At 38.5% G+C, this 24,281-nt stretch overlaps 1 pseudogene; it reads left to right on the top strand.

Annotated features, from left to right (window-relative positions):
* Positions 1 to 23,362, top strand: part of LOC126077540 (alcohol dehydrogenase 1-like) — a 48,680-nt pseudogene extending 25,318 nt beyond the window's left edge.
* The last annotated feature ends 919 nt before the right edge of the window (positions 23,363 to 24,281 follow it).

Genomic DNA, 24,281 nt, shown 5'->3' on the forward strand with positions numbered 1-24,281 from the left:
AGAATTATTTTGCCAATTGACTTAGAAGTCCCCTTAAACCATGGTCCCCAAACCCCCGCCCTTGCTCCGCTGACCTTTGGAAAAAAAAATTTTTATCCCGGAAACTTCTTTGCTTTTGGTCCAGTCCAGTTGAGCTGACCTTCCATGTATTGAGTGTTGTCCTTCCCTTCACCTAAAGCAGTTCTTATCTACTAATTCATCAGTAAAAAACCCTCTCCTTCCCTGCCTCCCTCCCCACCCCATAACCACAAAAGTATGTGCTCTTCTCAGTTTATACTCTTTCTCAAGATCTTATAATAGTGGTCTTATACAATATTTGTCCTTTTGCCTCTGACTAATTTCTCTCAGCATAATGCCTTCCAGGTTCCTCCGTGTTATGAAATGTTTCACAGATTCGTCACTGTTCTTTATCGATGCGTAGTATTCCATTGTGTGAATATACCACAATTTATTTACCCATTCATCCGTTGATGGACACCTTGGTTGCTTCCAGCTTTTTGCTATTGTAAACAGAGCTGCAATAAACATGGGTGTGCATATATCTGTTTGTGTGAAGGGTCTTATTTCTCTAGGGTATATTCCGAGGAGTGGGATTTCTGCGTTGTATGGTAGTTCTATTTCTAACTGTTTAAGATAACGCCAGATAGATTTCCAAAGTGGTTGTACCATTTTACATTCCCAGCAGCAGTGTGTAAGAGTTCCAATCTCTCCGCAGCCTCTCCAACATTTATTATTTTGTGTTTTTTGGATTAATGCCAGGTTTGTTGGAGTGAGATGGAATCTCATCGTAGTTTTAATTTGCATTTCTCTAATGGCTAATGATCAAGAGCATTTTCTCATGTATCTGTAGCTGCCTGAATATCTTCTTTAGTGAAGTGTGTGTTCATATCCTTTGCTCACTTCTTGATTGGGTTGTTTGTCTTTTTGTGGTTGAGTTTTGACAGAATCATATAGATTTTAGAGATCAGGCGCTGGTCGGAGATGTCATAGCTGAAAATTTTTTCCCAGTCTGTAGGTGTTCTTTTTACTCTTTTGGTGAAGTCTTCAGATGAGCATAGGTGTTTGATTTTTAGGAGCTCCCAGTTATCTGGTTTCTCTTCGTCATTTTTGGTAATGTTTTGTGTTCTGTTTATGCCTTGTATTAGGGCTCCTAACATTGTCCCTATTTTTTCTTCCCTGATCTTTATCGTTTTAGTCTTCATGTTTAGGTCTTTGATCCACTTGGAGTTAATTTTTGTGCTTGGTGTGAGGTATGGGTCCTGTTTCATTTTTTTGCAAATGGATATCCAGTTATGCCAGCACCATTTGTTAAAAAGACTATCTTTTCCCCAATTAACTGACACTGGGCCTTTGTCAAATATCAGCTGCTCATATGTGGATGGGTTTATATCTGGGTTCTCAATTCTGTTCCACTGGTCTATGTGCCTGTTGTTGTACCAATACCAGGCTGTTTTGACTAGTGTGGCTGTATAATAGGTTCTGAAATCAGGTAGAGTGAGGCCTCCCACTTTCTTCTTCTTTTTCAGTAATGCTTTGCTTATCCGAGGCTTCTTTCCCTTCCATATGAAGTTGGTGATTTGTTTCTCTATCATCTTAAAAAATGACATTGGGATTTGGATCGGAAGTGCATTGTATTTGTATTTGGTAGAATAGACATTTTTACTATGTTAAGTCTTCCTATCCATGAGCAAGGTATGTTTTTCCACTTAAGTATGTCCTTTTGAATTTCTTGTAGTAGAGCTTTGTAGTTTTCTTTGTATAGGTCTTTTACATCCTTGGTAAGATTTATTCCTAAGTATTTCATCTTCTTGGGGGTTACTGTGAATGGTATTGATTTGGTGATTTCCTCTTCGATGTTCTTTTTGTTGATGTAGAGGAATCCAAGTGATTTTTGTATGTTTATCTTATAACCTGAGACTCTGCCAAACTCTTCTATTAGTTTCAGTAGTTTTCAGGAGGATTCCTTAGGGTTTTCTGTGTATAAGATCATGTCATCTGCAAATAGAGATAATTTTACTTCCTCCTTGCCAATCCGGATGCCCTTTATCTCTTTGTCTAACCTAATCGCTCTGGCTAGGACCTCTAGCACAATGTTGAATAAGAGTGGTGATAAAGGGCATCCTTGTCTGGTTCCCGTTCTCAAGGGAAATGCTTTCAGGTTCTCTCCATTTAGAGTGATGTTGGCTGTTGGCTTTGCATAGATGCCCTTTATTAAGTTGAGGAATTTTCCTTCAATTCCTATTTTGGTGAGAGTTTTTATCATAAATGGGTGTTGGACTTTGTCAAATGCCTTTTCTGCATCAATTGACAAGATCATGTGGTTTTTGTCTTTTGTTTTATTTATGTGGTGGATTACATTAATGGTTTTTCTAATATTAAACCAGCCTTGCATACCTGGTATAAATCCCACTTGGTCGTGGTGAATTACTTTTTGATATGTTGTTGAATTCTATTGGCTAGAATTTTGTTGAGGATTTTTGCATCTATGTTCATGAGGAGTATAGGTCTGTAATTTTGTTTTTTTGTAATGTCTTTACCTGGTTTTGGTATCAGGGAGATGGTGGCTTCATAAAATGAGTTGTGTAGTATTCCGTCATTTTCTATGCTTTGAAGTACCTTTAGTAGTAGTGGTGTTAACTCTTCTCTGAAAGTTTGGTAGAAGTCTGCAGTGAAGCCGTCCGGGCCAGGGCTTTTTTTTGTTGGGAGTTTTTTGATTACTGTTTCAATCTCTTTTTTTGTTATGGGTCTATTTAGTTGTTCTGCTTCTGAATGTGTTAGTTTAGGTAGGTAGTGTTTTTCCAGGAATTCATCCATTTCTTCTAGGTTTGCAAATTTGTTAGAGTACAATTTTTCGTAATAATCTGATATGATTCTTTGAATTTCAGTTCGGTCTGTCGTGATGTGGCCCTTCTCGTTTCTTATTCGGGTTATTTGTTTCCTTTCCTGTATTTCTTTAGTCAGTCTAGCCAATGGTTTATCGATTTTGTTAATTTTTTCAAAGAATCAGCTTTTGGCTTTGTTAATTCTTTCAATTGTTTTTCTGTTCTCTAATTCATTTAGTTCAGCGCTAATTTTTATTATTTGTTTTCTTCTGGTGCCTGACGGATTCTTTTGTTGCTCACTTTCTATTTGTTCAAGTTGTAGGGACAGTTCTCTGATTTTGGCTCTTTCTTCTTTTTGTATGTGTGCATTTATCGATATAAATTGACCTCTGAGCGCTGCTTTTGCTGTGTCCCAGAGGTTTTGATAGGAAGTATTTTCATTCTCGTTGCATTCTATGAATTTCTTTATTCCCTCCTTGATGGCTTCTATAACCCAGTCTTTTTTCAGGAGGGTATTGTTCATTTTCCAAGTATTTGATTTCTTTTCCCTAGTTTTTCTGTTATTGATTTCTAGTTTTATTGCCCTGTGGTCTGAGAAGATGCTTTGTAATATTTCGATGTTTTGGATTCTGCAAAGGTTTGTTTTATGACCTAATATGTGGTCTACTCTAGAGAATGTTCCATGTGCGCTAGAAAAAAAAAGTATACTTTGCAGCAGTTGGGTGGAGAGTTCTGTATAAGTCAATGAGGTCAAGTTGGTTGATTTTTGTAATTAGGTCTTCCGTGTCTCTATTGAGCTTCTTACTGGATGTCCTGTCCTTCTCCAAAAGTGGTGTGTTGACGTCTCCTACTATAATTGTGGAGGTGTCTATCTCACTTTTAAGTTCTGTTAAAATTTGATTTCTGTATCTTGCAGCCCTGTCATTGGGTGCATAAATATTTAATATGGTTATGTCTTCGTGATCAATTGTCCCTTTTATCATTATGTAGTGTCCTTCTTTATCCTTTGTGGTGGATTTAACTTTGAAGTCTATTTTGTCAGAAATTAATATTGCTACTCCTCTTCTTTTTTGCTTATTGTTTGCTTGATATATTTTTTTCCATCCTTTGAGTTTTAGTTTGTTTGCGTCTCTAAGTCTAAGGTGTGTCTCTCGTAGGCAGCATATAGACAGATCGTGTTTCTTTATCCAGTCTGAGACTCTCTGTCTCTTTATTGGTGCATTTAGTCCATTTACATTCAGGGTAATTATAGGTAAGTAAGTGTTTAGTGTTGTCATTTTGATGCCTTTTTATGTGTGTTGTTGACCATTTCATTTTTCCACTTACTTTTTTGTGCTGAGATGTTTTTCTTAGTAAATTGTGAGATCCTCATTTTCGTAGTGTTTGACTTTATGTTAGTTGAGTCGTTACGTTTTTCTTGGCTTTTATCTTGAGTTATGGAGTTGTTATACCTCTTTGTGGTTACCTTAATATTTACTCCTATTTTTCTAAGTAAAAACCTAACTTGTATTGTTCTATATCGCCTTGTATCACTCTCCATATGGCAGTTCTATGCCACCTGTATTTAGTCCCTCTTTTTGATTATTGTGATCTTTTACATATTGACTTTAATGATTCCCTGTTATGCGCATTTTTTTAATTAATCTTAATTTGTTTTTGTGATTTCCCTATTTGAGTTGATATCAGGATGTCCTGTTTTGTGACCTTGTGTTGTGCTGATATCTGATATTATTGGTTTTCCGACCAAACAATTTCCTTTAGTATTTCTTGTAGCTTTGGTTTGGTTTTTGCAAATTCTCTAAGCTTGTGTTTATCTGTAAATATCTCAATTTCGCCTTCATATTTCAAAGAGAGTTTTGCTGGATATATGATCCTTGGCTGGCAGTTTTTCTCCTTCAGTGTTCTGTATATGTCGTCCCATTGCCTTCTTGCCTGCATGGTTTCTGATGAGTAGTCTGAACTTATTCTTATTGATTCTGCCTTGAAGGAGGCCTTTCTTTTCTCCCTAGCTGCTTTTAAAATTTTCTCTTTATCTTTGGTTTTGGCAAGTTTGATGATAATATGTCTTGGTGTTTTTCTTTTTGGATCCATCTTAAATGGGGTTCGATGAGCATCTTGGATAGATATCCTTTCGTCTTTCATGATGTCAGGGAAGTTTTCTGTCAGCAGATCTTCAACTATTTTCTCTGTGTTTTCTGTCCTCCCTCCCTGTTCTGGGACTCCAGTCACATGCAAGTTATCCTTCTTGATAGAGTCCCACATGATTCTTAGGGTTTCTTCATTTTTTTTTAATTCTTTTATCTAATTTTTTTTTCAGCTATGTTGGTGTTAATTCCCTGGTCCTCCAGATTTCCCAGTCTGCATTCTAATTGCTCAAGTCTGCTCCTCTGACTTCCTATTGCGTTGTCTAATTCTGTAATTTTATTGTTAATCTTTTGGATTTCTACATGCTGTCTCTCTATGGATTCTTGCAACTTAGTAATTTTTCCACTATGTTCTTGAATAATCTTTTTGAGTTCTTCAACTGTTCTATCAGTGTGTTCCTTGGGTTTTTCTGCAGTTTGCCTTATTTCGTTTCTGATGTCTTGAAGCATTCTGCAAATTAGTTTTTTGTATTCTGTATCTGATAATTCCAGGATTGTATCTTCATTTGGGAAAGATTTTGATTCCTTTGTTTGGGGGGTTGTAGAAGCTGTCATGGTCTGCATCTTTATGTGGTTTGATATCGACTGCTGTCTCCAAGCCATCACTAAGGTATAAAAAAAAAAAAACTTTTTTTTTTTTTGTAGTGGTTTATTCTATAATTGCTCAGTGAGTCTTATCTTGTCTTGTTTTCTTTCAATATACGTGGATGGGCTACTAGATTGTGCTGTCTTGTTTGTTGTAGCCCTTGACTTACTTATGACCTATTACCAGCTGGTTTGGGCTGTTGCCAGATATATATGCCTGAGTCTATTCACTATTCTTGAGTAGAATCTGATTTTGGGTCATCAAGTGTGTGCTGCACCCTAACACCTATCCACCTAGAGAAGTAGTGGTGATAGTTGTGTGCACCAGATTCTATTAGCAGCTGGGGTTCACCCTCCGGGGGGGGCAGGTTGCTAACAAGCTTCCCCCAAGTGTCAGTGAGGTAGGTGTGTCTCTATTCCTATAGCACCTTGGTGGGAGGGCACTGCAGCTGTACCTTAGGCCCCCAATGCAAGTACCTCCACTGATTGGTAGATGTCACCCTCCTTAGACCCCTAAGGCAAGAGGCTAGGTGGTCTGGGGGGAGCTTCAGCCCTCGGTTCCCTGTTGTGGGTCAGTTAGGGCTCTGTTGAATGAGCAGAGATATCAGACCTGGGAAACTTGTTTTTCCAGAAAATCCGCTAAAAAAAAAATGCAGTCAGTTCCGTATCAGAACTGCCTTTGGATTATAACTGCCACCTTGTTCCCTGTAAGGATGAAAGTCCGAGATTTGGATCATATATGCTTGGCTGTAGCTGTTTCTGTGTTTTTAGTCCAATTAGGGATAGATTTTTGGTCCCTGGGATTTTTGTGATTCCTTCTCTCAGGCCGGAAGAATGGGTTAGGAAAAGACCAAAAAAAAGAGGGGGGGGGGGAGTAAAGCCACCGCGGAGCTGGAGCCGTTCTCCCTCTGGCGCAGGAAATTCCAATGTTAATGAAGCCGCCTGGGAAGGGTAGGGGAGGGTTCAGAGAAATAGGAGAGTAGCACCTCGGAATATAGCCAAAGTTGCTTTTCTTGCTTGGAATGACTATTTTGTCTGAGATTCCCGAGGGGCCTGTCGCCTATGTGTGCTGGCTGTGTGGAGATTGCCCCCAAGGGTCTGGCCTGCTGAAGCCGCGGTCAGATCCTCCACTGCCAGTCCAAAGCCCAGCGTCAAGGTTCCCCTGCTGGGACGCTGCACTCCCGGCTCCAAAATCAGTCGCTGCCTCCCGGGGACTTCTCGTCCCGCCAGCCGCGTCACCGCGCCGCCTCTGCGGACCGGCTGGGCCCCCTCCCGGGGTTAGTTCAGAGGAGTAGGACTGCGCCCTGTGCTTGTGCCGTGACAGCGCCCAGTCAAAAGCCCGGCGCCAAGGTTCCCCGGCTGGGACGCTGCATTCTCAGCTCCAAAACCAGTCACTGCCTCCCAGGGACTTCTCCCACCAGCCGCGTCACCACACCGCCCACGCGGACTGGCTGGGCCCCTCCCGGGGTGAGTTCAGGGGAGTAGGGCTGTGCCCCTTGTTTGCTCCATCACAAGATTTAGAGTTCAGCTCCCCTGGGCCCAGACCTAAGCCCGGCGCCAAGGTTACCTGACTGGGATGCTGGCTCCAGGCTCCGAAAACAGTCGCTGCTTCCCTGTATTTGTTCGTTCTCCATTTCTAAATCTGTGTTTGTTGTTCAGGGTTCGTAGATTGCTATGTATGTGATCGATTCACTTGTTTTTCTGAGTCTTTGTTGCAAGAGGGATCTGAGGTAGCGTCTACCTAGTCTGCCATCTTGGCCCCCTGAACATTTTGATGAAAGATCCTATAGAAGATTTCTGATCAAAAGGGGGAAAATGCAGAACACATTTTCAAATTCTTTTGTAGTCCAGGCTTTCTGAAGCCATGAAGGCTGGATGTACCCCTGAAAATAATGCCCCTGGGATAATCTTTAAACCTTAAACCAAAAATATCCCTTGAAATCTTCTTAAAACCAAACAGTAGTTTAGCTTAGCTAGTAAAAAATGTCTACCTTGAGCATTGTGCTCTTTTAAGAACTATTTATATGGGGTCAAAGTGACAACACCCACTGGAAAGTTTAGATAGGAACCTCAGGGGGCAGTGAGTTTATGTCAATGGGGGAGGAACAACTCAGCAAAGGAGGGTGAGAATGGTTGCACAAGTTGCACCGAATTGTACAGAATTGTACACATAGAAACTGTTGAATTAGTGTATATTTTTTCTGTGCATATTCTCAAGGACATCAATAAAATTTAAAAAAAAAAAAGAAAAATCTTTGTATTTACCTGTCTAGTTACTTTTTCTTGTGCATCTCATTCTGTGTAGATCCAGATTTCCATCTGGTATTATTTTTCTCCTGCCTAAGGCACTTCCTTTAACCTTTCTCATAGTGTGGGTTAGCTGATGATTAATTCCTTCTACTTTTGTATGTCTGAAAAATATCTTTTCTCATCTTCATTTTTTTTTTAATTTTATTTTTATTGTGCTTTAAGTGCAAGTTTACAAATCAGGTCAGTCTCTCATACAAAAATTTATATACACCTTGCTATACACTCCTAATTGCTCTCCCCCTAATAAGACAGCACAGTCCTTCCCTCCACTCTCTCTCCATGTCCATTTGGGCAGCTCCTGGCCCCATCTGCCCTCTCATCTCCCCTCCAGACAGGAAATGCTAACACAGTCTCATGTGTCTACTTGATCCAAGAAGCTCTTTCTTCACCAGTATCATTTTCCATCCCATTTTCCAGTCCAATCCCTGTCTGAAGAGTTGGCTTTGGGAATGGTTCCTGACTAACAGAAGATCTGGGAACCATGGCCTCCCTAGTCTGACCATTAAGTCTGGCCTTTTTATGAGAATTTGGGGTCTGCATCCCACTGCTCTCCTGCTTCCTTGGGGGTTCTCTGTTGTGTTCCCTGTGAGGGAAGTCATCGGTGGTGGCCAGGCACCATCTAGTTATTCTGGTCTCAGGCTGATGTAGTTTCTGGTTTATGTGGTCCTTTCTGTCTCTTAGGCTCGTAAATACCTTGTGTCTTTGGTGTTCTTCATTCTTCCTTGCTCCAGGTGGGTTGAGACAAATTGATGCATCTTAGATGGCCACTTGCTAGCGTTTAAGACCCCAGATAACAATCTCCAAAGTGGGATGCAAAATATTTTCTTAATACATTTTATTATGCCAATTGACTTAGATGTCCCCTGAAACCATGGTCCCCAAACCCCCGCCCCTGCTATACTGGCCTCTGAAATGTTCAGTTTATTCAGGAAACATCTTTGCTTTTGGCTTAGCCCAGTTATGTTGACCTCTCCTGTATTGTGTGTTGTCTTTCCCTTCACCTAAAATAGTTCTTATCTACTATCTAATTAGTGAACACCCCTCTCCCTCCCCTATCCCCTCTCTCATAGCCATCAAAGAATATTTTCTTCTCTGTTTAAACTGTTTCTCCTGTTCTTATAATAGCGGTCTTATATAATATTTGTCCTTTTGCAACTGACTAATTTCATTCAGCATAATGTCTTCCAGATTTCTCCTTGGTATGAAATGTTTCATGGATTCATCATTGTTCTTTATCTATGTGTAGTATTCCATTGTGTGAATATACCATAATTTATTTATCCATTCATCTGTTGATGGGCACCTTGGTTGCTTCCATCTTTTTGCTGTTGTAAACAGTGCTACAATGAACATGGGTGTGCATATATCTGTTCGAGTAAAAGCTCTTATTTCTCTAGGATATATTCCAAGGAGTGGGATTGCTGGATCATATGGTATTTCTATATCTAGCCTTTTAAGGAAGCGTCAAATAGATTTCCAAAGTGGTTGTACCATTTTACATTCCTGCCAGCAGTATATAAGTGTTCCGGTCTCTCCACAACCTCTCCAACATTTATTATTATGTAATTTTTTGATTAATGCCAGCCTTGTTGGAATGAGATGAAATCTCATTGTAGATTTGATTTGCATTTCCTAATGGATAATGATCATGAACATTTCCTTATGTATCTGTGAGCTACCTGAATGTCTTCTTTAGTGAACTGCCTGTTCATATCCTTTGCCCATTTTTTAATTGGGTTATTTGTCTTCTTGTGGTTGAGTTTTTGGAGCATCATGTATATTTTAGAGATCAGGTGCTGGTTGGAAATGTCATAGCTAAAAACCTTTTCCCAATCTGTAATCTGTAGGTAGTCTTTTTACTCTTTTGGTGAAGTCTTTGGGTGAACATAGGTGTTTGATTTTTAGGAGCTCGCAGTTATCTAGTTTCTCTTCTGCATTTTTAGTAATGTTTTGTACACTGTTTTTGCCATGTATTAGAGCTCTAACATTGTCTCTATTTTTTTGTCCATGATCTTTATCGCTTTTGATTTTGTTTAGGTCTTTGATTTATTTTGAGTTACATTTTGTGCATGGTGTGAGATATGGGTCTTGTTTCATTTTTTTGCAGATGGATATCCAGTTATGCCAGCACCATTTGTTAAAAAGACTGTCTTTTCCCCAGTTAACTGGCTTTGGGCCTTTGTCAAATAACAGCTGCTCATATGTGGATGGATTTATGTCTGGATTCTCAATTTTGTTCCATTGGTCTATGTATCTGTTGTTGTACCAGCACCAGGCTGTTTTGACTACTATGGCAGTATAATAGGTTCTAAAATCAGATTGTGGAAGAAGTGTGGCCAGAATGCTCCTTAGAGGCAAGGATGGCAAGACTGCGTCTTACATACTTTGGACATGTTGTCAGGAGGGATCAGTTCCTGGAGAAGGACATCATGCTTGGCAGAGTGCAGGGTCAGCGGAAAAGAGGAAGACCCTCAATGAGGTGGATTGACACAGTGGCTGCAACAATGAGCTCAAACATAACAATGATTGTAAGGATGGCGCAGGACCGGGCGGTGTTTCATTCTGTTGTGCATAGGGTTGCTATGAGTCGGAATCGACTCGACAGCACCTACAGCAATATTAATTTCTGACAAAATAGACTTTAAAGTTAAATCCACCAAAAAGAATAAAGAAGAACACTGCATAATGATTAAAAGGATAATTTACCAGAAGATATAACCATATTAAACATTTATGCACCCAATGATAGGGCTGCAAGTTTCATAAAACAAACTTTAACAGAATTGAAAAGTGAGATAGACAACTCCACAATTATAGTAGGAGCCTTTAACACACCACTTTCGGTGAAGGACAAGACATCCAGAAAGTCCAATAAAGACACAAAAGATCTAAATGCCACAACCAACCAACTGGATATATGATTCTTGGCTGGCAATTTTTCTCCTTCAATGCTCTGTATATGTCATCCCATTGCCTTCTTGCTTGCATCTTTTCTGATGAGTAGTCCGAACTTATTCTTATTGATTCTCCTTTGTATGTGCCTTTTCGTTTATCCTTGGCTGCTCTTGAAATTTTTATCTTTGGTTTTAGCAAGTTTGATGATAATATGTCTTGGTGACTTTCTTTTGGATCTACCTTATATGGGGTTCAATGAGCTTCTTGGATAGATACCTTTCATCTTTCATGATGTTAGGGAAGTTTTCTGCTAACAAATCTTCAACAATTCTCTGTGTATTTTCTGTTATCCCTCCCTGGTCTGGAATTCCAATCACTCACAAGTTATTCTTCTTGATGGAGTCCCACATGATTCTTAGGGTTTCTTCTTTTTGAAAAAAATTCTTTTATCTGATTTTTCTTCAAGTATATTGGTGCCAAGTGCCTTATCCTCCATCTCCCCAGTTCTGCATTCCAATTCCTCAATTCTGCTCCTCTGACTTCCTATCGAGTTGTCTAATTCTGTAATTTTATTGTTAATCTTTTGAATTTCTGAATGCTGTCTTTCTATGGATTCTTCCAGCTTATTAAATTGTTCATTATGTTCTTGAATAATCTTTTTAATTTCTTCAACTGCTTTATCTGTGTGTTCCTTGGCTTTTTCTGTACATTGCCTAATTTCATTCCTGGTGTCTTTCCTGATGTCTTGAAGTGTTCTATTTATTAATCTTTTGTATTCTACATCTGGCAATTCCAGGAACACATCTTCATCTGTGAGATACCTTGATTCTCTGTTTTGGGAGTTTGTAGGAGCAATTATGGTCTGCTTCTTTATGTGATTTTATATTGACTGCTGTCTCCGAGCCATCTATAAGTTATTGTAACAATTTATTTTATGTTTGCTGACTGTGTCCTATCTTTTTGTTTTGTTTTGTTTCAATATACCCAGATAGGCTACTAGAGTGTGCTAACTTGATTACTGAAACCTCTGAAGCACTAATGTCCTGTTACCTGATGGTTAAATCTGTTACCAGGTATATGAGCCTATGAGTCCATTCACTATTCTTGAATAGAATCAACTTAGGTGTCCTGATAGTTGGTCATCTAGTGTGTGGTGTAGGCTCACACCTACTATCTTAGAGGAGTTGTGGTGGTGGTTGTATGCACTGGTCTCTGGTAGCAGCAGGGGGTCACACTCTGAGGAGGGCAGGGTGCTGACAGCCTTCCCCCAAGTGCCAGTGAGGAAGGTGCATCTCTGTTCTCCAGAGCACTCTAGGATGGGCTCTGCAGCTGTACCTTAGGCACCCAATGCTGATACCTGTAAAGACTGGTAAGCACTGCTATCCTTTCACGGGTGGCTAGGTTGCATGGATGGAGCCTCAGCCCTCAGGTCCCTGCTGTGGGTAGGTGAGGACTTTGTTTAATAGGTAGAGTAGTATCAGACCTTCAAAACCTGCCTCTCCACCGCACAGCTGAAACAATTACAGTCAAGCCTCTAGCAGATTTGCCTTTGCATTATAATAGCCACCTGGCTTCATGTAGGGGTGAAAGCCAAAGTCTGTGGGTCTCTTATGCCTGGACTGTAGCTGCTTCTGCTCTGATCTTCCAGTTTAGGGGAGGTGGGGAAGTATTTTTCCTGTATTTGTTAATTTGCTCCTTCTCCCAGGCCAGGAGAATGGGTCAGAAAAAGCATGATGGCACTTCTATCTCAGGCCCAGGGAATTCAAATGTTATTGAAGCTGGCTGGGGCAGGGAGGGGAGGAATCAAATAGATAGGAGAGAGTACTTTCAGAAGGAGCTATCAGATCTGCATGAGAGAGCTATTTTTTCTCAGATTCCAGAGGTGTGTGTAGCCTGTGTGTGCTGGCTGGGTCCCTCCCTCCCCGAGATTGCCCCGGGGGTTAGAGTTGCATCCTGTGCTTGCCGTGTCTCAGGAAACTACCATCAGCCCCACTATGTTCGCTCCAAAGAACGGCACCAAGGAATCAGAGTTGAGGCACTGTGTGGACTCAGCAACTCGTCAATGCTTCTGCGTGGTCTCTTGCTTCCCTGTTGCTCAGGTTGATTCCTTAGTTCTGTGTTTGATGATCAGGGTTTGTAGATTGTCACATATGTAATTGATTCACTTGTTTTTTCGGGTCTTTGTTGCAAGAGGGTTCAGCAGAAGCTTCTGCCTAGTAAGCCATCTTGGCCCCGCCTTTCACAATTACAGCTCTCATCTTCATTTTTGAAAGATATTATCACTGGCTAAAGGATCTAGGTGGATATTTTTGTTTGTTTCTTTGTTTTTAGTACTTAAAAGATGTCTTATCATTCTCCTCTAGCGTTCAGTGTTTCTGATAAGGTCTCTGCTCTCATTCTCATTTTTTCCTCTGTATGTAATGTTTCTTTCTTCCTCCAGCTCTTCTTTATCACTGGTTTTAAACAATTTGATTATGATATGCCTTTGTGTAGTTTTCTTCATGTCTCTTGTCTTTGGGATTTTTTTTTTTTTTTTTTTGAGCTTCTTGGATCAATGGGTTTATAGTTTTCTTCAATTTGGAAAATTTTCTACCTTTTATTTCCCCAAATATTTTTCTGGCCCCTCCCCCATCCTTCTTTTGGAAGTCTAATTATATTTATATTAGGCTGCTTGAAGTTGTCCCTCTGATTCTCTATTCATTTTTTTTTCTGTCTTTTTTTTTCCTGTGTGTTTAATTTTATGGAGTTTCTATTTCCGTATTTTCAAGTTCACTAATGTTTACTTTTGCAATTTCTAACCTGCCATTCATCTCATCCAATGTATTTTTCATCTCAGGTATTGTAGTTTTTATCTCTAAATGTTTGGTTTGGCTCTTTTTTATATTTCCTATGTCTCTCCTTATATTTAATCATTCATCCATCTTCTTGAACATATGGAAGAAATGCAGTCTGATCAACTGTGTCAATTCCAAGTTAATTTGAATCAGTTGATTTTACCACTTGATGGTTTGTATTTTCCTCCTTCTTTTCAGGACTCATAATTTTTGTTTGGATACCAGACACTGAGATTTTATTTATTGAGTACTGTTGCAGTGTTATGAATATTCTAAAGTTTTTTTTCCAGGATGCACTTGTTGTTGTTAGGTGCAGTTGAGTCAGCTCTGACTCATAGTGACCGCTTGTACAACACAACAAAACACTGGCCAGTCCTGCACCATCCTCACAATCCTTGCTATGCTTAAGCCCATTGTTGCAGCCATTGTGGCAATCGGTCTTGTTGAGGTTCTTCCTCTTTCTCGTTGACCCTGTACTTTACCAAGCATAATGTCCTTCACTAGAGACTGCTCCCTTCTGATAACATGGCCAAAGTACATAAGATGAAGTCTCACCATCCCTGCTTCTAAGGATCATTTTGGCTGCACTTCTTTGAAGACACGTTTGTTCATTCTTTTGGCAGTCCTTGGTATAGTCAATGCTCTTCACCAACACCATAATTCAGAAGTGTCAATTTTTCTTTGGTCTTCCTTATTTATTGTCGAACTTTTGAATGTATATGAGACCACTGAAAATACCATGGCTTGGGTCAGGTGCACCTTAGTTCTCAAAGTGACATCCTTAGTTCTCAAAGTTCTCAACACTTTAAAGAGGTCTTTTGTAGCAGATTTGTCCAATGCAATATGTCATTTGATTTCTAGACTGCTGCTCCCATGGGCGTGGATTGTGGATTCAAGTAAAATGAAACCCTTGACAACTTCAATCTTTTCTCTGTTTATCATGTTGTTGCTTATTGGTCTAGTTGTTAGGATTTTTGTTTTCTTTATATTGAGGTACAAGCCATACTGAAGGCTGTAGTCTTTGATCTTCATCAGTAAGTGCTCCAAGTTTTCTTCACTTTCAGCAAGCAAGGTTGTGTCTTCTGCATAAAGCAGGTTGTTAATGAGTCTTCCTCCAATCCTGATGCCCTGTTCTTCTTCATATAGTCTAGCTTCTCAGATTATTTGCTCAGCATACAGACTGAATAGGTGTGGTGAAAGGACACAGCCCTAACACTCACTTTTCCTGACTTTAAACACAACATCCTCTTGTGTTTGAACGACTGCCTCTTGGACTATGTACAGGTTGCTCATAAGCACAACTGAGTGTTTGGAATTCCCATTCTTCAAAATGTTACCATAATTTATTATGACCCACACAGTCAAATGGCTTTGCATAGTCAATAAGACATAGGTAAACATAACATCTTTCCGGTATCTCTGCTTTCAGCCAGGATCCATCTGACATCAGCAATGATATCCCTGGTTCCACATCCTCTCCTGAATCTGGTTTGAATTTCTGGCAGTTCCCCGTTGATGAACTGTTGCAACCACTTTTGAATGATCTTCAGCAAAAATTTTGCTTACATATGATATTGTTCGATAATTTCCCCATCTTGTTAGATCACTTTTCTTTGGAATGAGCACAAACATAGATCCCTTCCAGGTGGTTGGCTAGGAAGCTATCTTCCTAATTTCTTGACACAGGAATCCAGAACTGCATCTCTTTGTTGAAACATCTCAATTGGTATTCTGTCAATTCCTGGAGGCTTGGTTTTTGCCAGTTCCTTCAGTGCGGCTTGAACTTCTGCCTTCATTACCACCAGTTCTTGATCATATGCTACCTCCTGAAATGGTTGAATCTCAACCAATTGTTTTTGGTACAGTGAATCTGTGTATTTCTTTCATCTTCTTTTGATGCTTCTCATGTTGTTCCATGTTTTCCCCATAAAATCCTTCAAAATTGGAACTCTAGGCTTAAATTTTTTGTTCAGTCCTTTGAGCTTGAGAAATTTCATGAGCATTCTTCCCTTTTGGTTTTCTAACTCCTGGTCTTTGCGCAGTTCATTAGAATACTTTACTTTGTCTTCTTGAGCCACCCTTTGAAATCTTCTGTTGAGCTCTTTTACTTCATCATTTCTTGTTTTGCTTTAGCTACTCTATGTTCAACAGGAAGTTTCAGAGTCTCTTCTGATATCCATTTTGGTCTTTTCTTTCTTTCCTCTTTTTAGTGACCTTTTGCTTTCTTCATGTTTGATATCCTTAATGTCACTTCATAACTGGCCTGATCTTCAATCATTAGTGTTCCATGTGTCAAATCTATTCTTGAAATGGTCTCTAAATTGAGGTGGAATATATTCAAAGTCATATTTTGGCTCTCATGAAATTGCTTTAGTTTTCTTCAGCTTCAGCTTAAGCTTGCATATGAGGAAGTGATGATCTGTTCCACAGTGGGCCTCCTGTCTTGTTGTGGCTGATGATGTTGAGCTTCTCCATTGTCCCTTTCCACATACGTAGTCAATTTGATCCTATGTATCCCATCTTTTGAGGTCCATGTGTATAGTTGCCATTTACATTATTGAAAAAAAGTATTTGCAATGAAGGAGTCATTGGTCTTGCAAAATTCTGTCATGAGATCTCCAGCGTCAATTCTATTACCAAGGTCATATTTTCCAACTGCCAAACCTCCTTCTTTATTTCCATCTTTTGCATTCCAATCACCAGTAATTATTAATGCATCTTGATTGCGTATTTGATTGATTTCAGGTGGCAGAATTTGGTTAAAATCTTAAATTCCCTCATCTTTGGCATTAGTGGTTAGTGGGTAAATTTGAATAATAGTTGCATTAACTAGCCTTCCTTGTAGGTATATGGATATTATTCTATTATTCTCTTTACTGACAGCATTTTATTTCAGGACAGATCTTGAAATGTTCTTTTTGATGACAAAATGCAATGTCTATTCAAGTTGTCATTCCCAGCAGAGTAGACAATATGATTGTCCTATTCAAAATGGCCAATACCAGTAATTTCAGCTCACTAATGCCTAGGATATCGATCTTTACATGTCCCATTTTGTTTCTGGCAACTTTCAATTGATACTTTTGAATTATGATATTTGCAAAGAATATTGACTATACTATGGACTGGCAGAGGAATGAACAAAGCTGTCATGGAAGAAGCACAGCCAGAATACTCCTTAGAAGCAAGGATGGTGAGACTTTGTATCTCATATTTTAGCCATGTTATCAGGAGGGACCAGTCACTGGAGAAGGACATCATGCTTGATAAAATGGAATGCCAGCAAAAAAGAGAAAGACCCTCAAAGAGAAGGATTGACACAGTGGCTGCAATGATGAACTCAAGCATAACAATTGTGAAGATGGCACAGAACCAGGCAATGTTTTGTTCTGCTGTACATAGGGTTGCTATGAGTTGGAACTGACTCAATGATACCCAACAACAACAACGATTTTTCTAGATTCATACTTCTTACATTCAACATTCCAATTATTAAAGATGTTTGCAGCTGTTTCTTCTCATTTTAAGTTGTGCCACCTTGGCAAATTACGATTCTGAAAGCTTTACTCCATCCATGTCATTTAGATTGACTCTACTTTGATGAGGCAGCTCTTTATCAGTTGTATTTCGACTGCCTTCTGACTTGAGGGGCTCATCTTCTGGCATTATACCAGACATTGTTCTGCTGCTATTCATAACGTTTTCACTGGCCAATTTTTCAGAAGTAATCTGCCAGGTCCTTTTTCCTTGTCTGTCTTAGTGTGGAATCTCCACTAAAAACTGTCCACCATGGGTGACCCTGCTTATTTTTGAAATACTGGCAGCATAACTTTCACCATCATAGCAACATGAAAGCAACCATATTATGACAAACTGACAGATGTGTGGGGAGATACAGTTAATTATTCAAAAACAACTTGATCCTTTCAGGTCTTATTTCTAAGTTTTGATAGGTGGGACCGTAACAACATTTAGTATGTTCATTTTTCCTGCTATTGTAGCAAGAATTCTTCTGAATACCTTACCCCAAGAATGATGAGGTTTTCTACTCTAGCTGGTGGAGAACACAATAATCACACCTAATCCATTGGATGAATCTTTCTCAGGCCTTGGGTAGTTTCCACACATGCATGTGCTGATCAGAACTCAGTTCAGTTCTTGAGGGGAACAGTCTAGCAGCTTTTGCTTTTCTGGACTTCCAGGTATTCTCTCAACACAATAAGACTATAGTACTTCTCCTATGCCCCCTATCCCTTTCTTGCATGCCCTGGAAAATTTCTTCAGGCAGTAAGCAGAGGCAAGCAATCACAGGGTTCAACTTATTTGTTTCCCTTCTTTCAGAGTTTATACTGTTTTTTGTTGCCTCATGTCCAATATCTTGAGAACCATTGTTTCATACACTTTGTCCCGTGTTTTAGTTGTTTCAGGTGGGAGTGTAAATTGAGTTCTTGTTATGCCCTCTTGTACGGAAACTGAAGATCTCCATTTTTTCTTTTAAGAATCAGCTCTGTGATGTCTTCCTAAATCATATTCAAACTGATGAACCACTGAGTGTTCAGTTCTTACAATGGCAATGTACCTATGACACCACTTTACTGTTAATAGGTTTACAAGGTATCTCTTTATCCTGACTAGATTATGTGCTACTTAAGGCAAATATCTTATTCCTCTCTGTACTTATACAGGTTAGTGCATACTTTTGCTGTGGAATTAATGTGTACAAACTTGACTTTGGGCTGCCAAGGCTATTTTTTTTGGCATCAATTAGGGAACAGCTTAAATGTTTTTCAAAAATTTGAAAATTTGACTTCGAGCCAGAAGAAATGATGGGTGCTCTCATTTACTGAGTGCTTACTCTGGGCTTACATATGCTGGTCCCTCTCCACTGAATTACTTTCCCCACATTGTTTGACCTGAAGATCTTGTAAAGTATTGCTAAAGGGGGGTACCTGAATTTGATAACCTCAAATGACAACTTAAATTAGGGACCATCTCTGCCCTGCTCATTATGGTATCTCTGGATCCCAGGATAAAAAAAAAAAAAAAAGGATATAGTAGATGCTTTATAAGTATTTGTTAATTTAATAAATGAATTAGTGTTAATGGAGGATTCCAGGGGCTGAAAACAGGCAGAACACAAGAAAGGTTATTCTTCTCTGTGGTATGATTCAATGTCTTTTTTTGTATATTTGATCATTTAATCATGTGAATTAGGGATTATCATTCCCAGTCATGGCAATGGAGATTGAGAGAGATCAAGTGACCTAACAGAGTCAACTAGTTAGAAACAGAAAATACATGGCTCAACCTGAGTTCTTTAATGGATTTGAGGTAAGGGATCTTGCCTTTATTAAAAGTGAGTTTAGGAATGTGTTGTGAGAGCTCTGTAATTAAGGTGAACCATAATTCTATATATACTTGCTCCTGTCTGGGTTTCAGAGAGAATTTTTTTTTTTTTTTTACTAATTATTGTGTTCTTTTTCCAGGAGACAAAGTCATCCCTCTAGTTTTACGTCAGTGTGGAAAATGCGACTCTTGTTTGTTCCCTAAAGGCAACATCTGCAATGAATTTTAAGTAGGTCTTTTTAAGTACTGACTTACCATTTTTATCATATACCTTCATTTATCTCTCATACGGTGCTTTTATTGTTTGCTTCACTATGCTTTTATAACAGTACTGAACCAATGGCTAATGACACCAGCAGAGTTACCTGTAAAGGAAATCCCATCTATCAACTCTTCAGTTTGGGCACCTTCACTGAGTACACAGTGTTAAAAGAAAATAACTTTGTCAGAGTCAATTCTGCTGCTCCACCAGAGAAAGTCTGTCTGATAGGCTGTGGATTTCTTGCAGGTTATGGAGCAGCAATAAATACTGCAAGATGAGGACTTTAATGTTCGTTTTTTTCCTGTTACACTCTTCTGAAGGCTTGATCATACACCCTTGCATTTTCTTTTTATCAAAAGAAAGTCAAGCTCAACTGTGGAATTCGTATGTCAGGCCATTCTCTTTGGGTAGCTATTTGAAGGACTCAGGGCAAAGAATAGGCTATGTGCTCAAGGTGGTCACATTTTAACTTATATGGCTCCCTTTTTTTTCCTCCATTCAAGGTTGAAAGGTTTTATGCATTGTCACAAAATGAAAGGTGGGAACAAACACAAAATCTTGTTAGCCTTTCTTATTACTTAGCATGTTTGAGGATATATACCTAAGTTTGCACACTTAGTATCTCACATTTATTTATTAATTTTTTTCTTTGTTTTCCTGCATATGGAAAAGAATGCATGATACAATAGGACTAGAGGTAAGGATTGAAGGTTGGAAATAATTCTGTTAGAATCTTGAAAGTGTTTTAAAAAGTAGCATCTTTTCTTAAATGATAGTTTTTTAAAAAAAAGAGATTTCCATTTAGAAAACTTGCTCTTAGAAGAAAACTGGAATATGAAAATCAAGAGTTTACTTATCTTTCCTTTTGACATAGGAACTTGAAATAGTCTCAAAAACTTTAATCTAATATGTTTTAAGGTGGGAAAGATGAAAGAGAAGGCAGCTTTTCCATTTGTCTACAGTAATTTCTGCTTAAAATCTTTTGAGCTAATTTTTTTAAGTGCCTCAAATCTATTCTGGCAAGGAAAAATCCCTAATACCACTGCTTTTGGCAATTCTCAAATTTGACAAAAATGGATAAGTTTATAAGCTTCCCATGGTCTATTGTTAACTGGGCATCTAACTGCTCAGTTGGTGGCTATGAATAGATTAGCCCCCAAAAGAAGTAAGACAGAACAAGAAATTTAAGGTGTTAACCATCTACAAGTTTTAACTGGAGACTGCCTGAGGGACAAGCACTTCTCAGTCAAGTTTATTTTTTCTGAAAATACTCTTCTGGGGACAATTTTAGAAATTAGCTACCTTTCCTTAGAGCAATAATTGGTCTTAATGACTGTCTTTCCTTTCTCCACAAGGAAGAATAGGGCAAATGGCAGTCTGGCTGCTCCTTGTTCTTCTTTTTCATTATTCTTTTATGAGCCTATCTACATTTCCTACCCTCTTCAACTTGCTTCAAATGGGATTAGTGGTAGTAGTTTGAAGGAAATAATAGTTACTAAATGGATTCTACAGACAAATGCTTTATCAGAATTGATTGAATTGAACTTACTTCAAATGGGATTAGTGGTAGTAGTTTGAAGGAAATAATAGTTACTAAATGGATTCTACAGACAAATGGTTTATCAGAATTGATTGAATTGATTAGTCTTTATTAAATGAGCAGTAGTCAGTACAGACGTTTATATGGAATTCCTAGAAAATTCTTAGCCACTTATTTCTGTTTTTTACTCATGGTAACCTAATAAATAGATATCAGGAGCTCAATGTATAATAGCTGGGCGTAACGAAAATTTATGCAGTTCCTTTGTATAGATATAATGTCCAAAGGTGAAAAGTTACATACAGCTAAAGCTACTGCTATGCGTCTGGTCTTCAACCCAAAGCAGAAAAGGTAGAAATTGTTCTCTAAACTCATAGGGTGATAATTTTGACAATTTTAATGTTTAAATGCCTATTAGTTTCTGACATTTCTGTAAGAAATCTTCTCCTCTATCTAGAGATTAGTAGTACTTTGAATAAATCTTTGACTTCTATTAAATTCCTTTTTAAGGAAAGTGTTATTTGAAATATGTAATCATTTAAAAAGATAGATTGACTAATTACATTGCCTTCCCAGCTAAAGAAGGCCTGCTGGGCATTTTCTGAAACAGCATTGCCTTCAGGTGTCTGTGTTTTCTGATAATTCAGGTCAAACCCAATTCGACATGTGTTGTGTTTGGCCTGGGCGGAGTTGGCCTTTCCATTATCATGGGTTGCAAGGCAGCTGGAGCTTTCAGGATCATTGGTGTTGACATCATCGGAGACAAATTTGGTAAGGTAATGTCTCTTTTTTAATGTCTCTGGGTGCCACTGAGTGTATCAATCCCAGGAATCTTGAGAAGCCCATCCAACAAGTGCTTATTGAAATGACTGGCAATAAGGTGGACTATTCTTTTGAAGCCACTAGCTGTGCTGAAACCATAGTATGCTTCCAGGTGAAATTTTAAGATCGCAGGATTTATGGCTGGGGGAATTCATCTCAAATAGCTGGTAGAATCTGGCTTTTAGTAACCTCTCAGAGTTGGAACGGGGCCTTTAAAATGTTCTAATCCAGCCTTGGGTGGCATTTGGTGGTTCAGTGGTAGAATTCTCTCCTTCTGTTTGGAAGCCCCAAGTTTGATTCCAGGCCAATATATCTCATGTGCAGCCACAACCCATCTGTCAATGGAGACCTGCGCCTTGCTATGTTGCTGAATAGTTTTAGCAGAGCTTCCAGACTAAGACTGACTAGAAAGAAAATCTGTTATCTACTTCTGAAATTAGCCAATGAAAACCCTATGGAACAAAAGGTCCGTATGGCACAGACTTGGGCAGAGTTTTGTTGCATTATGCGTGGGGTCACCATGAATTGAGGGTGACTCGGCAGCAGCTAACAACAACAATCAAGCGTCTATGCGGACCAGGGATCTCTTTCTTGATGTTGCTACATTAATACTTTCAGTGAGGTGAAAATGTGTCACATGAGACAAGGTTTCAGAAAAAGATGATAAGCACAAGTCCTTTCAGTATTCCAGAATGTAATCTGCTAATATTCAAAGCTGCTGTTTGCTTTCTTATCATTTTTTGGCCTATATTAGGATCCAGTTCTGCCTTAACATTTTTATCTATTGTTTGATCTCTGAGTGTTTTCCTTATTAAGAAAATGTAAGAAAACTAAGAATTGAGAAATTCTTTTTTCTTTATTTGCTGTTTTATTTCTTTCTTGTTTGAGACATAGCATTAAAAGCCTCCTTATTGCCCTTAGCTTTTTTTTTTTTTTTTTTGATGAACCTCAAATCATTATTCTGACCTTTAGCTTTGCAATACTACTATTGTAGGTCCTGAGACTCTTTATTAGCCTTGTTTATAGAGCTCTACTTTCATTTACTGTATTCTTTGTCTTAAGAGCTGAAGTACGAGCACTTTAGAATCATTAAATGTAAACCCCCCCTTTTCACACAGAGCTCATTTGTGGAATTCATTGTCAGAGTTTTATTTTTCCAACGTGACTTCCTTGAGGACTAAGAGGACTCATCTAAGACGGCCTGGTCTCTGTCTCACATCACCATATTACCAAATGACTTTTCCTTTTTGTCCAGAGTTAGGTTAAAATAATGAGTTTTCTTCACTGCTCTCTTAATTTGCAGGAAGATGCAACTACTAGCAAAGTAAAAGCAAAACGAGACTTCCAGCACATATTCAGTTTGTTTATATCCCCATCACTGCCTTTCATAATGTGTCTTATCTCTACAGCTTCTTATGCCTTTTGATTCTTTGTCCAAATGATTTTCTGTGTTTGAACTTCATTGAAACATTATGGAAATCTTTTAGATGCATAGAAAATTTATTTCATTCGTAAGTAATTTTAAGACAAAAAGGAATCATTTTAATTTGGGGGGTTCTGATGGAAAAAGATCATTTTAATTAGGGAAGAAAGTGTCCTTGCCAGGGACTGCTAAACAAGGGCAAATCTGACCACATATTTAAATAACGTCTTCAAATAAGTCCATCTGTTTTTCTCTGCCTTTAAACAAGTTGGCTGCTCTGGAATCTTGCAACAAGAATTACGGAAAATGTGTGATTGTGGGAGTCATCCCTTTGGGAACATGTCTTTACTTTGATCCATCTTTAATCTTTTTTGGATGAAAATGGCAAGGCTCTATAATGGGAGGTAAGAAGATAAAGAGACAATAATTTTCAATATAAATTTGAGCCTAGTCCTACAGAATTGGTGCCCCTGAAAAACTAGATTATTGTTCAACCTCACAAAAAGAAGAAAACAGTGAACTGAGGAAGGGAAATTTTTAAGGGCTGTTAGTCCCACTCTCCTCCACCACAGGCTGTACTAAGCATTCAGAGAATTCCTCACCAATTCCTGTCCCCATGATATAACAGTACAGTGGTTGGAACAACACTAAAACTAAAACTTATCATTTTTTGGCCTATATTAGGATCCAATTCTGCCTTAACAATGTTTATCTATTGTTTGATCTCTGAGTGTTTTCCTTATTAAGAAAATGTAAGAAAACTAAGAATTGAGAAATTCTTTTTTCTTTATTTGCTGTTTTCTCTTATTTCTTTCTTGTTTGAGACATAGCATTAAAAACCTCCTTATTGCCCTTAGCTTTTTTTTTTTTGATGAACCTCAAATCATTATTCTGACCTTTAGTTTTGCAATACTACTTTTGTAGTTCCTGAGACTCTTTATTAGCCTTGTTTAAAACTAAAACTAAACTCAACTAAAACTAAAATGAAGAGAAATAAACTAAAACTAAAATGAAGGGAAATAACTAATCAGTCGTACAAGGGGGAACATAAAAACAAGGCTTACAACATTTTGGATGTCTCAAAAAGCAAATAGAAATGTGAAAGATGGTACATTTCACACGTAGTTTCCAAATCTCTTCTGATCAAAAGGACTAGGGTTCATCATGATTTTCTTTCAACCTTAAATGTTTCATAATCACTTTTCTACATTTATACAAACAGACACAGCACGCTCCTACAAATGGAAGAGATAAAACTCCTTAAAATAAAGGGTGATATTACATATAATATATACTTT

The sequence above is a fragment of the Elephas maximus genome, chromosome 5 (assembly GCF_024166365.1).
Source record: "Elephas maximus indicus isolate mEleMax1 chromosome 5, mEleMax1 primary haplotype, whole genome shotgun sequence".
NCBI classification, from domain to species: domain Eukaryota; kingdom Metazoa; phylum Chordata; class Mammalia; order Proboscidea; family Elephantidae; genus Elephas; species Elephas maximus.